At 43.4% G+C, this 13,167-nt stretch overlaps 1 protein-coding gene across 13 annotated transcripts in view; it reads left to right on the plus strand.

Moving 5' to 3' along the window:
- Window positions 1–13,167, plus strand: part of LOC126336721 (Ig-like and fibronectin type-III domain-containing protein 1) — a 2,308,230-nt gene that overhangs the window by 1,841,428 nt on the left and 453,635 nt on the right. For all 13 annotated transcript variants that reach the window (XM_050000693.1, XM_050000696.1, XM_050000702.1 and 10 more), the window contains one exon: window positions 2,123–2,168. The gene's annotated coding sequence lies outside the window, so the exon portion shown is untranslated. The remainder of the gene's footprint in view (window positions 1–2,122; window positions 2,169–13,167) is intronic.

Consider the following 13,167-nt stretch of genomic DNA (forward strand, 5'->3'; position numbering starts at 1 on the left):
ATGATCCCGTGCCCACCGCAGTCAAAAGCCCCAGGTTCAACAGTTAACAGTTCAACAATTTGCGCTGGAAGATGTGCTTCGAAACACTTGTGCCTGCGTCAGCATAGTACTGAGTCGTCAGATGTCACAGAGCGCTGCAAAACCTGCCACACAGAGCGGGAAAGCATCCGAATCCACGTTCTGTAGGTGATATGGGCGTCCAATAATTTGTCACCTACTTGTGGTTTCATCATCCTTCAACCACTTGCTCACGACAGTAGCATGCAAACAGCCGAACTGCTTCGCCTTCTCCGAAATGATCTCTTCTAGATGTCGGGACGTAACAATCTGCCCTTTCGTCGTTATAACGATTCTTCATTCCTCTCTGCTCGCTGTTGTACTTTTCTTAATGAGTCACCTACAGGTATGTAACCTCTCGTCGGAAAGTGGCCATAACGTTTTGGATCATCAGCGATTATTACAGCTCTTTGAATTGTTTATGGGATTGAAGTTTCGTGTGACAAAGGACTTCCAAGGTTTATTTCTAGCTCATAATCGCAGCAATGAATACATAAATGGTGAAGTTTCCCTATACAGTAACCAGTCACTAGTTGGAACCCGAATCCTCCGGCGTAGTGTCATTGTCTGTGACATACTGCGACACTGAAGTTGCAGTATTTTTCTCCTCCCCCCCCTCCCCTTCTTTCTCTCTCTCACTCCCCACTCTCACCTCTCTCTCTCTCTCTCTCTCTCTCTCTCTCTCTCTCTTTCTCTCTCTCTATCTATCTCTCTCTCTCCCCGATAATTGAATACCATACTATTTCTCATGTGTGGGGTGAGCAGCTGCAGAGGCTACTGTTTGCTAAAAGTAATAGATTCTGAAGAATAATGGGCGAGACAGGCGGAAACGTATACTGAAAATCGCACAGGAAGTTGGCGAAGAGCATTTTGGGAGTAAGGCACAAGGAGATGCAGAAGTCTTTCGGAAACTACTTCTGGATTCAATTAAGAGAATTCCCGTAGAGGTATTTGTGGTCTCGGTGAGTCCATTTCCGAAGTAAACATTCCGATAAGTGGTGCCGGTCTAATGTAAATAACGACCAGCTCCGTCTTGACCCAGATATCGCCGGGTGCAATTTGCGGTGGCCATCATACCGCTGCTGCGGTTAGTCGATAACCTGAAGTCGATGAAATCTGTGTCTCCGCTCGGGACTCGAGGAAAAGGAGGCACCACCTGACAAAATGCAATAGCCCTAAAGCACCGAAAAGTAATTATAGATAACATCGATATAAAGAGTGTGATATCTCAATGAAGCAGACAGCTTTCTCCCATTTTACTAACCACCTTTCACTACAGCATAAGTGAGTAGTAAAGTTTTTGAAAACTCATTGCGTGGGTACCAAACCCCTGCAGTCTTATCCTGTAGTAGTACCTAGAAGTGACTTTTCTACCTTTTTAATCATTTCATTCATTTAAAATCCTTCTCTGCCAGTCAGTTCTCTCCAGTACTGTGTAAATATTGTGTTCTAGGTACTTGCGTATCCGCGAAACATTGCTTCGATTTATCTCAATGACTTATCTCTTATGTTTCAAGAAACACTTTGGATACTGTAATCACATTGACAAGGCTTTTATTGCTTTCGTACATTCCCTGGAATTTCTTATAAACCCACCCGTTGATATAGTACCAGTGGCATCTTGTACTGATGCTTTGCCAGTGAGCTCTACACAAACGTTTGGCATTATTCTGAACAGGAGAACCCACAAAAAGTGTCGGATACAGAAAAATTAAAGAGTATCTGCATCTACATCATACTTCGCAAGCCACCTAATCGTCTGTGGCAGACGGTACTTTTTCCACGACTAAATTCAATCCCTTCCACTAGCGAATATCGCGTGGGAGGAATGATTGTCGGTAAGCCACTGCATTGGCTCTAACTTCTCGAATTTTCTCCTCACGGTCATTACGCGAAATGTTTACTCGTGAGGCAAAGAAACTGGGAGCTCAGAGAGGCGACAACAGAAATAATAAAACCAGAGTAATAACATTTTTTGACAAGATATATATTCTGATCTGCATACACTTAATCAAACTGTTATTTTATTCAAACGTTATGAAGAGTACATTTGTTTTTGTTTCAGATTCTTCGTACTGCCATTCCCCACCAGACTCGGCAAAATAGAACAGGTAAGAAATTCATCACTTCTCTCTTGCCGGGGCTATGTGTGTACTTCCGCATATTCCTCACAGTTATATAAACTGAATCAGTTGTGGAGCAGTTCGACATTGACACTTTATAGAGACGTTGTGCTCTTTGTTGTTGTATCGAAAATTACGATTAATGTGTGGAGCCAATATATGCACTCTTTACTTCATAGATGTTTAAGGTGAACCGTATATTTTCATGGTTGTTATGAGGATGTAACAACAGTGCAATAAAACAACACAATCTGAAACTGATTACGCTGTGGAGCCAGGCTATTGTCACTACCGAGTCACTGCTGTGCTTTCGTTAAAGCTTCTGATGGAAGACGAAAAGTCAGGCAAATAATTACGCTGTGGACAACGGCAAAATCAGACATCAATAGTATCCCAAGTACTGACAGTGGAAGTCTACAGTGCATTGATTGATTCACCTCACGGTAAGAAAAGTAACCCAACTGCGCACATTATTTTCGAGTGTTAAGATTGGTATGGCTTTAGTCTTTACCGGTTCCGCTATGTACCTCCATTCCAGTAATTTTCATTTCGATTGAGGGGTTTCATATGCTACTCAAGTTTCATTCCCAGTCACTATCTTGCCCTCTTTTTGTTTGAGCTGTTTACTGTTCACTGTTCACTTTTCACACTAGGCTACTCTCCTTACAAATACATTCAAAAATGCTTAGTAACATTTACGTTAGATGTTAACAAATTTCTCTTTTACAGAAATCCAGTCTGCATTTTGCATTGAAGCGCTAAATAAATTGGTACAGGCATGCGTATTCAAATAAAGACATATGTAAACTGGCAAAATACGGCGCCGCAGTCGACAACGCGTATATAAGAAACAAATATCTGGCGCTGTTGTTAGATAGGGTACTGCTGCTACAGTGACAGGCTATCAAGATTGAAGTGAAATTGAACGTGGTGTTACAGTCGGCGCACGAGCGATGGAACACACCATCTCCGATGTAGTGACGAAGTGAGGATTTCCCCGTACGACCATTTCACAAGTGTACCGTGAATATCAGGAATCCGGTAAAACATCAAATCTCCCACATCACTGCGGTTGGAAAAAGTTCGTGTAAGAAAGGGACCAACGACAACTGGAGAAAATCGTTCAACGTGACAGAAGTGCAACCTTCTCAGAAACTACTGCAGATTTCAATGCTGAGCCATCAACAATTGTCAGCGTGCGACCCATTCAACGAAACATCATCGATGCCGAAGGTCCACCCGTGTACCTTTGATGACTGCACGACACAAAGCTTTACGCCTCGCCTGGGCCCGTTATCACCGACGTTGTACTATTGGTGACTGGAAACATGTGGCTGGACGGACGAGTGTCATTTCCAAGTGTATCAAGTGGATGAACGCATACTGGTATCGAGACAACGGCATGAATCCAAGGACGCTGCATGTCATCAGGGGACTGTTCAAGCAGGTGGAGGCTCTGTAATGGTGTGGGGCGTGTACCGTTGGACTCATATGGGACTCCTGTTACGTCTAGATACGACTCTGACAGGTGACACGTACGTAAGCATCCTGTTGGATTATTCGAATCCATTCATGACCATCGGGCATTCCAACGGACTTGGGATATTCCAGCAGGACAGTGCGACAGCCCAAACGTCCAGAACTGCTACAGAGTGGCTCCAGGAACATTATACTGATTTTAAACACTTCCGCTGGCCGCCAAACTCCCCAGACATGAACATTATTGAAAATATCTGAGATGCCTTCAGAAGAGATCTCCAACCCTCGTACTCTTACGGATTTATGAACAGTCCAGCGGGATTCTTGGTCTCAGTTTCCTCCAGCATTACTTCACTCATTACTCGAGTCCATGCCACGTCGTGTTGAGGCACTTCTGCATGCTCGCAGGGGCCCAAGACGATATAAGCCAGGTGTGCTCGTTTGTTTGGCTGTTCAGTGTATGTTCTAAATACTAGGTCTTACCTAGTACTTGTAGTTTCTCATTTTTAATATATATTCTTCAGCTTCATCTGATTTAGGTAGACTACTCACCAGCACTCTTGTTAGTTTTGTTGACGTTCCCGTTACGAACCATCTTCGAGACCGTAGACATTACCTAATTTGTATTACGATCTACCCTGTGATTTATCGGTAGTTCATTACATGTTCCACAGATCATTTGAGCTATTCATTTACCGAAATGATGTGGAACGAGTCAGTTTACGGGATATGTATACATGAGTAGTGTTAACATTAATGAATATATTTTTAGTCCTACTTACGCACCTACGCTTTCTTGCAGGCGACAAGTTTTTAAATTGAAGTTTGTTCATTGGATAGCAACGCTTTTCGAGGAGAAGTGATTTTTAGATTTTTGAACTCCCTTTTCTATCTGTCAGACATCTTGTGTTGTTGGAGAAAGATGGAAAATTTTTGTTAATGCATACTGAACTTCTTCATTAGCCACTGACAGCCATTAATAATGGCAGTTAAAGTCTTTTATCCTCTGGTGTTGCAGGTACGGTGTATTGTGATATATTGTTACTATTTTATTTTTTTCTGTTTTTTACTGAAAGCTTCGTGAGAGGGAAAGGGGTAGAAAGCTTTTAGGTGTCCTAAACTGAAAAGACGGACACCGGAGACACCAATGTTTCGCTACTGTTCGTCCATCTGAGTGCCCGTTCTCCACCATCAGTCGGATTGTGACGGTGTGGTTGACGTCACAGGCAGCATCGACAATAGCTCTCTCGCCGCGGGCCTTCGGCGCCGCTTTTAATCACGACTGATTATTCAGACTGCTGAAAGAAAAGGACACGCGACAGGCACTGGCATTGGCGCGCTCCACCGGAAGCGCAGTCTGCGTCTAGAGCTGCAGCTGCAGCTGCAGGTGTGGGAGGTTCCGGACTCACGAGGCGCCGCCCATTGTTTCCCGAAGACCTCGGAGCGTCCTACGCCATTGTGCATCACTGGCTATTTTTCGCCGCTCTCAACAGGTTTCGCGCTGATTACGCTGTAGGGCCAGTCTATTGTCACTGCCGAGTCGATGCTTGCCGTCTCTCGAAACATAAAAAAATCACACAGCAGCTGCTCTTCATTTGCTTGCAGACTCACAAGTTAATCAAAACAGGGAATATGAACCCCGTATGACGTATGCAACAACATGAAATCATCTCTCTCTCAGTTTACTGTAGTCGATTGGAATATTGTCGTAGCACTGACTGGTCTTTCGTACCTTGACACGCACTGTGGTCTTTTCTGTATTTGACTATTTTTACTTCAACTTTTTGACTGCGTTTATCCCATCCTCCACCTCCGCCATGTAATCCTATATACAAGCTATTTCCAGCATCCCCAGTAGCGCACTATAGCTTCTAGTTACAGCATAGGAAAATGGCGCCAATCAATCCAGACTCCAACGATGTCCAAAACAGTGCTGCATCATCAAGAACTCCTTAGGGGGTGGTTTACTATCTTTGGCCCTAGAAAAGCATGTTCTTTGAGAATTTTTTTCTCGGGATGTGTTATAGATATCAGTGTCAAATTTGGCCAAAATGTTTATTGATATTTCCTCTACAAACTGGAATTTTTTCGACCGGAAATGTCGAAGAGCAAAGGTGGAAGTGCCTTCGGAATGAAATAAAATTTCGAAGTAGACCTCCACACGTGGTATGTCATAGGTCAGCCGGCTCGTCTGAAATCAAAATTCAGTTGACGTAAGCGAAGTATATAAGATTCCTTAGGAGTTGTACCTCGCTTAAGTTATTTGGACCGTAGGAAACAAAGTGGCGGCCATTTGAAAACAAAGGTTTTTTTTCATCAATTTTTCGACTTCGTCGTCCTAGTAAAAATATTTATAGTTGATGGATCGGAATAAAGAATCCTGCCAATTGGTTCAGTAGATTTGAAGTTACCATGCCGCACGATAACAAAATCATTTCGAGAAAGACGCGTTTGAAGTTTTGACTACATATAATTGCAGTATTATGCAACTTACGTTCAATCTGGTATTCCGGGTCGATAAACTAGTCCTTCCACTTCCTCTTACTCATAGAGGGCGCTCTACTCGATCTGGGCCATGCTGCGCTGCTCCAGAGCCGCTCGTACGGCCGGTGACAAGTGATTTTCGGCCACTTGAATCCGGTGGTCGTCCGAATGCTTGGCGAACTGCGTCCATTGTTGTCACGGTCTTCAGAATTGCTGAATACCCTTCGCTGAAGCACTGGCAGGAAAATTGCAATATCTACAGTCTTCGCACCAGAATGCAAATACTTAAGGGCTAACTTCCAAACACATGCGTTCAAACTGTCTTTTGAATTTTGCGTTGCCTCCCAAGCACCAGTACAATAATTCGTCCTCCGAAAGAAAAAAAATGGTGCGTAAAAGAGGCCGATTTCGGGCAGGTGATTATTTTTTTTTTTTTTGTTCAACCACTAAAAACAAACTTTTCCATTCCGTATTCGGAAAAACCGTTTCAGGGGTGGATTCTAAACACTTTTATGGAACCAAAAATGCAATTTTTTTAAAAATTGATTTTTTGAACCAAAAGATAGTAAACCTCCTCTTAATATTTCAGACGAATGGAGTACACGAAGGTCGTACAGCTACTACTATTGTCTGACTGAATAGTTCACTGCTGCAGAGCTCACTGAGGGATGAATAAGCAACTGGGAATGTGAGACTTAAGTACTCTCTTCAACTGAGAAGAGAAGAACACCTACGACACGAATGCGGCAGCGAGTCGGGTGTACACTGTGGTGAGCTCTGCAACAGAGTAGGAAATGCCGTTCTGAAAACATGTTCATGATTGCCATTGAAACATCGTAACAGTGACTAACTTCATGAGATTCTTTTCACCATACGTTTTTGAATAGAATCGCCTAAATCGCTTAATGATTGGAGTAAAATGTCTGGAAGTAACCCCGTAATCCGAACACCTATTGTTGACAATAACTTCATCAATTTGGCCCGTGTTTGCATAGAAGAACAACAATATGGGAATTGTAAGGCCTCGTTGATGCAAAACTGTTATTTGTTTACTTACTTATTCCCCAAACTAGTTTCAGCGACAAATATCGCCATCATCAGTGGGTTCTTTAAAGCATGTGTATTGTACGTAATAGCATGTTTTTAAGAATTGTTTCGCTGTTTGCAGCATATTTTCTGTGCTTTCCTGTTGTTGTTTTTCATGGCATACATCATGTCATCTGCAAGGTCGTTGGACGGCATGCAGCTAATTTTATACACAGAGAAGCAAAACTTTCGCACTTTGTTTGTGATCCAGAACATCGCGCCATTTCTTAAAAACGTGCTATAATGTACAATAAATAAGATTTAAAGAACCTACTGATGATGGCGATATTTGTCGCTGAAACTAGTTTGGGGAGTAGAGAAGTTAACATGTAACAAAAAGTGTGTTGCATCAACGCGGATTCACAATCCTCATATTGTTCTTTTTTACCTATTGTTGAATTTCATTTACAAAACACTTTGCTACAGGTTGCTTTTCATCTTCAAAAACATACTCATGTTCTGCCTGATCTGGCATCAACTTATCATTAAAGGAAATAAATTTTCCTGTATGAGTCTGCGATAATTGTAGGTGAAAAAAGACGATTATAGTCACGAAATATTCACAATGGTCGCAAAGTCATAGGTGAAATTTTCTTCCTTTATTGTTACTTCAGCTTACTGATATTTTCGGAATTCTTCATGTGTGAGTACCAAGGATTCTTTACCGTTGTAAAAATAGTTTATCAATATTGTGGATGGAACTACTAAAAAGCTTTATTTTTGTTTTATTCAATTAAAATACCAGGTTTGATATGATTCTTTCGTAAATTTCTCATATACTGTGCATAAAAAGTTAAATGAAATGGAAGACCGTAAAGGGGTAGCAATGGAACAAAGCAAGGCTGACTATAAGGTGTAGCAGCGGAGAAATATTTTTCAGTTCTGGAGAGATACTGACCCACGCATCTTGAAATCCTAATGGTTCAAATGGCTCTGAGCACTATGCGACTTAACTTTTGAGGTCATCAGTCCCCTAGAACTTAGAACTACTTAAACTAACTAACCTAAGGACATCACACACACACACATTCCCGAGGCATGATTCGAACCTGTGACCGTAGCGGTCGTTCGGTTCCGGACTGTAGCGCCTAGAACCGCTCGGCCACTCCGGCCGGCTTGAAGTCCTACCCACAATCGTTCCTGTGTTGCTGCTGTTGGGTTCATCCATTGTGTATAGGTATCAGTGTCACCCTATAAATGCTCTGTTGGGTTACCTGGACGTTCGACATGAAAGTGAAGAATTGTTTATCAAGCCACCAGCGTGCATCGAAAGAGTGGTGATATGGTCTTTTTGAAACGTGTCTTCTCCGTCGGCATACTCTAATATTAGAAGGGCATTCAGATGATCTGTAAGAATGCCCAAATGGCGTGCACCACCAGCTCAATAATGGGGTCTTACTGCGACTTTGTAAACACGTTCTAGACCATAATTGAGCCACCTTTTGTTCGTGATGGGCAGAACCCATGTTTCCTCGGTGCACCCACATAGTCTCCTATGCTCATCTCCTCGATAAAATTGAAAAATGGATTCATCAGACCAGGGTACACGCCACCACTGTGCTGTAGTGTAATGATTGCGGTTCCTTGCCTGTCTTTGAAGTCCTCTGTGTTGAGGTGCCGACAAAGGGATACTAGTCGGACGCTGCTGCAGATGCATCCCTAGGCCTGACGTTATTCGTTAAAATCGGGGGTGATCTGATGATTGATTGTAGACTATCGATGCCCAATATGGCTCTGCCGTGGCAATTTGACATTCTTTCATCAAACATTTGTGGTCGTCATGTCTGGCGGTTTACTCGTGTGGAAATATTGTCTAGGGTACTGAATATCCCAAGACGTTGTGGACCTTCTGTGAAATCTTTGATAAGAGACAACACATTACAATTGCTTAGTACGAGCACTGAATGCAACACGGCAAACATCAGTATGCGCGTGCAGTTCATTGAAGTTGTTGTTGAAGGAAGTCACAACACAGCCTGCTTTGGAAACCTGTTCATTGGGTTCCCTATCCGCAGAGAAAAACTGACTACATATGCAACACCGTGAGCGCGCCAGATGCCGATATACTGTACATGCACACCGATAGAATTCTGTTTTACATTATTGGTAATTCTTAGCGATGTATCGGCCTCTGTTTAGTTGCTTCATCTCCTCCCCTAGTAGAGGAGTGGTCAGCGCGACGGAATGTCATATCTAACGACCCGGGTTCGATTCCCGGCGAGGTCGAGAATTTTCTGCGCTCAGGGACTGGATGTTGTGTTGTCCTTATCATCGACATTTTATCTCCATCTACATGCAAGTCGCCGAAGTGGGCTCAATTCGAAAGACTTGCACCAGACGAACGGTCTACCCGACGGGAGGCCCTAGCCACACGGCTTTTCCATTTACGATTTCATAACCGATGAAGTCTCTTTTTCCCTCTTTATTGGTGCCAGCTATCTGTTGTCTATTGAATCGGCTGAGGCAGGTAAAACCTCAGAAACACCTCCTTGTGTATCAGTGATTATGTGCCTCAGCCAATTATAGAAGGAAGGGAGACTGTAGTTCAACACTCCGTCGTTCCGTCGACATCGAGGTTATTGGAGCCCAAGCTCGGATTGTTTCAAGAATGGGGAAGGAAATCGACAGTGGCCTTTCAAACGAACCATCCCGGCATTCGGATGGAGCGGATTAGGTAAACCACTGACGGCCGGACGCGGTTTTTAACCGTCATCGTCCCGGATGCGTGTCCAGTGTGCTAGCCGCTGCGCCGCCTCACTCGGTAACTATTTACAGAGTAGGAGTCTTAACATAGTGTGCATTTTGAAAATTATTTTGCAACTTTATTCAATCATGCTATGTTCCCTTTTTTTTCAACTGTTTGTCACATCTTTCTGTCGTGTTTATTCGTTGAAATTGGATCGAACTGGAAGAAATACAAGGGCTGGGAGAAGAGCGTTTCGTAAAGAAAGGGGGAGGTGATTTCAGGGGCATGCCTGCAGGACAGGACTCGTGTATTAGTTGGCATTCCGGCGTGCGGCGAGGCGCGGACATTATTCCTGATTAAGGGCTCTCCCCGGGAGCTGCTATCTGCTGCAATTTATGCTCCGCGGACTTGGCCGGCAAAATCGCACCCACCTCGCCTTATCTCTGCACCACCCCTCTGGAAAAAAAAGAGGGAAAGAAAATAAAGAGTGTGGCGAGGGAAAAAGTGGCCGCGGCGCCTAGGTGTGGAGCTACCTGTGAACCGCGCCGCGCCGTATGAATATTGCATGAGCGTGCAAAATTCCGAAACAGGCTCGCGATAACGACCGCCGCCTACGGCTCCAGCGGCGGCGGCGCCAGATTTTCGGCTTTGGGTTGCGGTGACAGCGCGACCGTTTGAGCCCAGGAAATCTATTTCTGGCTGGCTTTGACTACAAACAGGCAAGTCTTCGAGCGTGTATCCTCCTGCAGGACTCGCCTCAAGCGAATTGTAGGATCCGAGGACAATCTGGGCCGTCTGGATTCAGTGCACCCGACTGCCTCTGCTCGCTTCTTGTTCCGCCCAACACCGCCTGCGCTGCCTCCGCGACGCAGCATTTAAGGGGTGGTGGTGGTGGTGGTGGGTGGCGGGTGGCGCCTGATTGAAAGTGGCGGTTTCAGCGGCGACTACAGTCCTAGCGATATAAAGTTCTACACTGAACATAACTATTTTATGTGTTGCCGTTAACGGTTGGGTAGCGCAGCGTGGTGACTAGCACATCTGCGCTTATGCTGCGAATACCGCTGTTGACTGCTTGGCAGGGGGTACTACTCATAGACCACATATCATTCTTCCCATTTAGTTCTTGTGTAGAGCGCGGAACGAAAATTACCCTAGGATGCTCGAAAAATAACGGAAGTGTCTTTCTCTTTTTGAATTTAAGTTGATTACATAGCCAGGAAGCTGCTTGAAGAAGCAGCGAAAGGCGCTACTGCGCATGCGCGTCAACGTTGACGTCAAGAGCCCGTGCTTGGTGTCTGGGCTCTTCAAACGCTTCTTTTTCTGATCGACTGTCACCGAGAGGCGAACTACTGAACTTCTACAGGTGATTTTATAAGAATAATTAAAAACAAAACCTTACAGTTATCGATGATCAACAAACAGTGAACTAATGCGATCGGCTATTCAAATACAATCGAAAAAACGCGGCCACATACCCTCACTACAAGCCACTCACCTATGCGCATGCGCGAAACTGGCAGCTCGAGAGCGCTAGAAAATTTTCCTCTGGCAGCATCTGGCTACTTGATGCTACTTGCTAGTCGCTCTTCAAACAGCTGGCGCCACACTTAAAGTAGCCAGATTTGGGACCAGACGTGCTTCGAGCGCGGCTTCCGCTCTGCGCAAGCGCGGTAGCCAGAAAGCAGCCTATCGAACGAACGTTTTATGTTTCTTAACAGATTCTATAGTATAAGGTGCTGCAAGGAAGTAATTTCTTCTATAACCTGTCGAGCATACTGAAATGAACTAGAATGAACAAAATAAACTTTTCGAAGAATATAATATTAAAGAGGCTAGAATTCAACCAGATAATATTTTAAAAAGACTAAATTTCCCACTAGCAACTAGATCTGAAATTTTCCAACCAGATGGCCTTTCAAAACATCTATATCTAGTTAGAAAACAACTAAATTGGCGATATTGCCGAGAATTATCATGAAGAAGGAAGCGCATGGCAGTTTACGCTATGTGGGCTGCATGACATTAGGCAAAATCTCTCACCAGGCCCTCATACTTGACGGGGGACGCTATTTAAATAGGTACCTTTAAGTGCTCACTTTGCTCTGAGAAGAGCGACGTGACGCGATCGACCGGTAAAGTAGGGACGCTGCTCAACACACCTGTAGAAAGCTTCATCGGATTTTCACTACGGTGTCCATTTCGAGCGCGATCAGACATTACCGTCCCGATAGCCCTCGTATACCTAGAGGTGGGACGGACTTTCACAGCGCTACAAGCAATATAAAGAGTATTTAAATTAATGCAGCATTATGATCAACACGCACTAACCTCCTGGTACGATCTGAAAATGTTTCTGCATCCTCCGTTAAAGAGAGGATAACTGCAATGACGATGTAAAATCTCACTTTCTATAGTCCAACACCCACTCGAAATAATCGCTCCTAACACATTCAAGTTCAGCAGGAATTCTCGAAGTTCTCTAAAACTCAAATGTAATTACACTCAACTGTATAATTCATGCAAAGAAGTGAAAATATTTCTGATGATTACACCTTACCTGCGAAACGATTCTGGTAAATGCACAGCGTGTCCGGTAAGTTGTACTGTCATAAGTTTTGGATTCAGTATATTCCTTATATGTGAGTATGATCTCCCATTTAACATTCAACAAGCAGAATTGGTACTCTCTGCAGACGATACTAGGTTTATAATAAATCCCATTAGAGCGAGAGCAACAGAAGAGATTGTTATTGATATTTTTCGAAGAATTATTAAGTGGTTATCTGAAAATGGACACATCTTAAATTTTGAAAATATTCACTATATTCAGTTGTGTACAACATAGTCACATTAATAACTGAAGTAGACATAAATACGAATAAGTAGATAGAGTAGAATGCTACAGACTTTTTGGATGTACGTATAGATGAAAACTTGAACTGAAAGAAGCATGTTACAGAGCTTCCCAAACAGTTTCACGATACATATATTTGCTAAGGAAATTCGGCATAAATAATTCGTCACAATTTGAGAAGAACAGATATGTCCATACCTACAGCACTAAGAGGAATCTGTTACCTTTATTACTATTATTAAAGCTGTCATCGGCTCAGAAAGAAGATCAACGTACAGCAACAAAAATTTTTGATTATTTGCTCAATAGCATGAAATATCTGACAGGTAGCAGAGCAACTCCTAAATATAGCCTAAAATTATTTCTCCTGAACGATAGCCTATAAAATGAAAATGAGT

The sequence above is a fragment of the Schistocerca gregaria genome, chromosome 2 (assembly GCF_023897955.1).
Source record: "Schistocerca gregaria isolate iqSchGreg1 chromosome 2, iqSchGreg1.2, whole genome shotgun sequence".
In the NCBI taxonomy this organism is placed as follows: domain Eukaryota; kingdom Metazoa; phylum Arthropoda; class Insecta; order Orthoptera; family Acrididae; genus Schistocerca; species Schistocerca gregaria.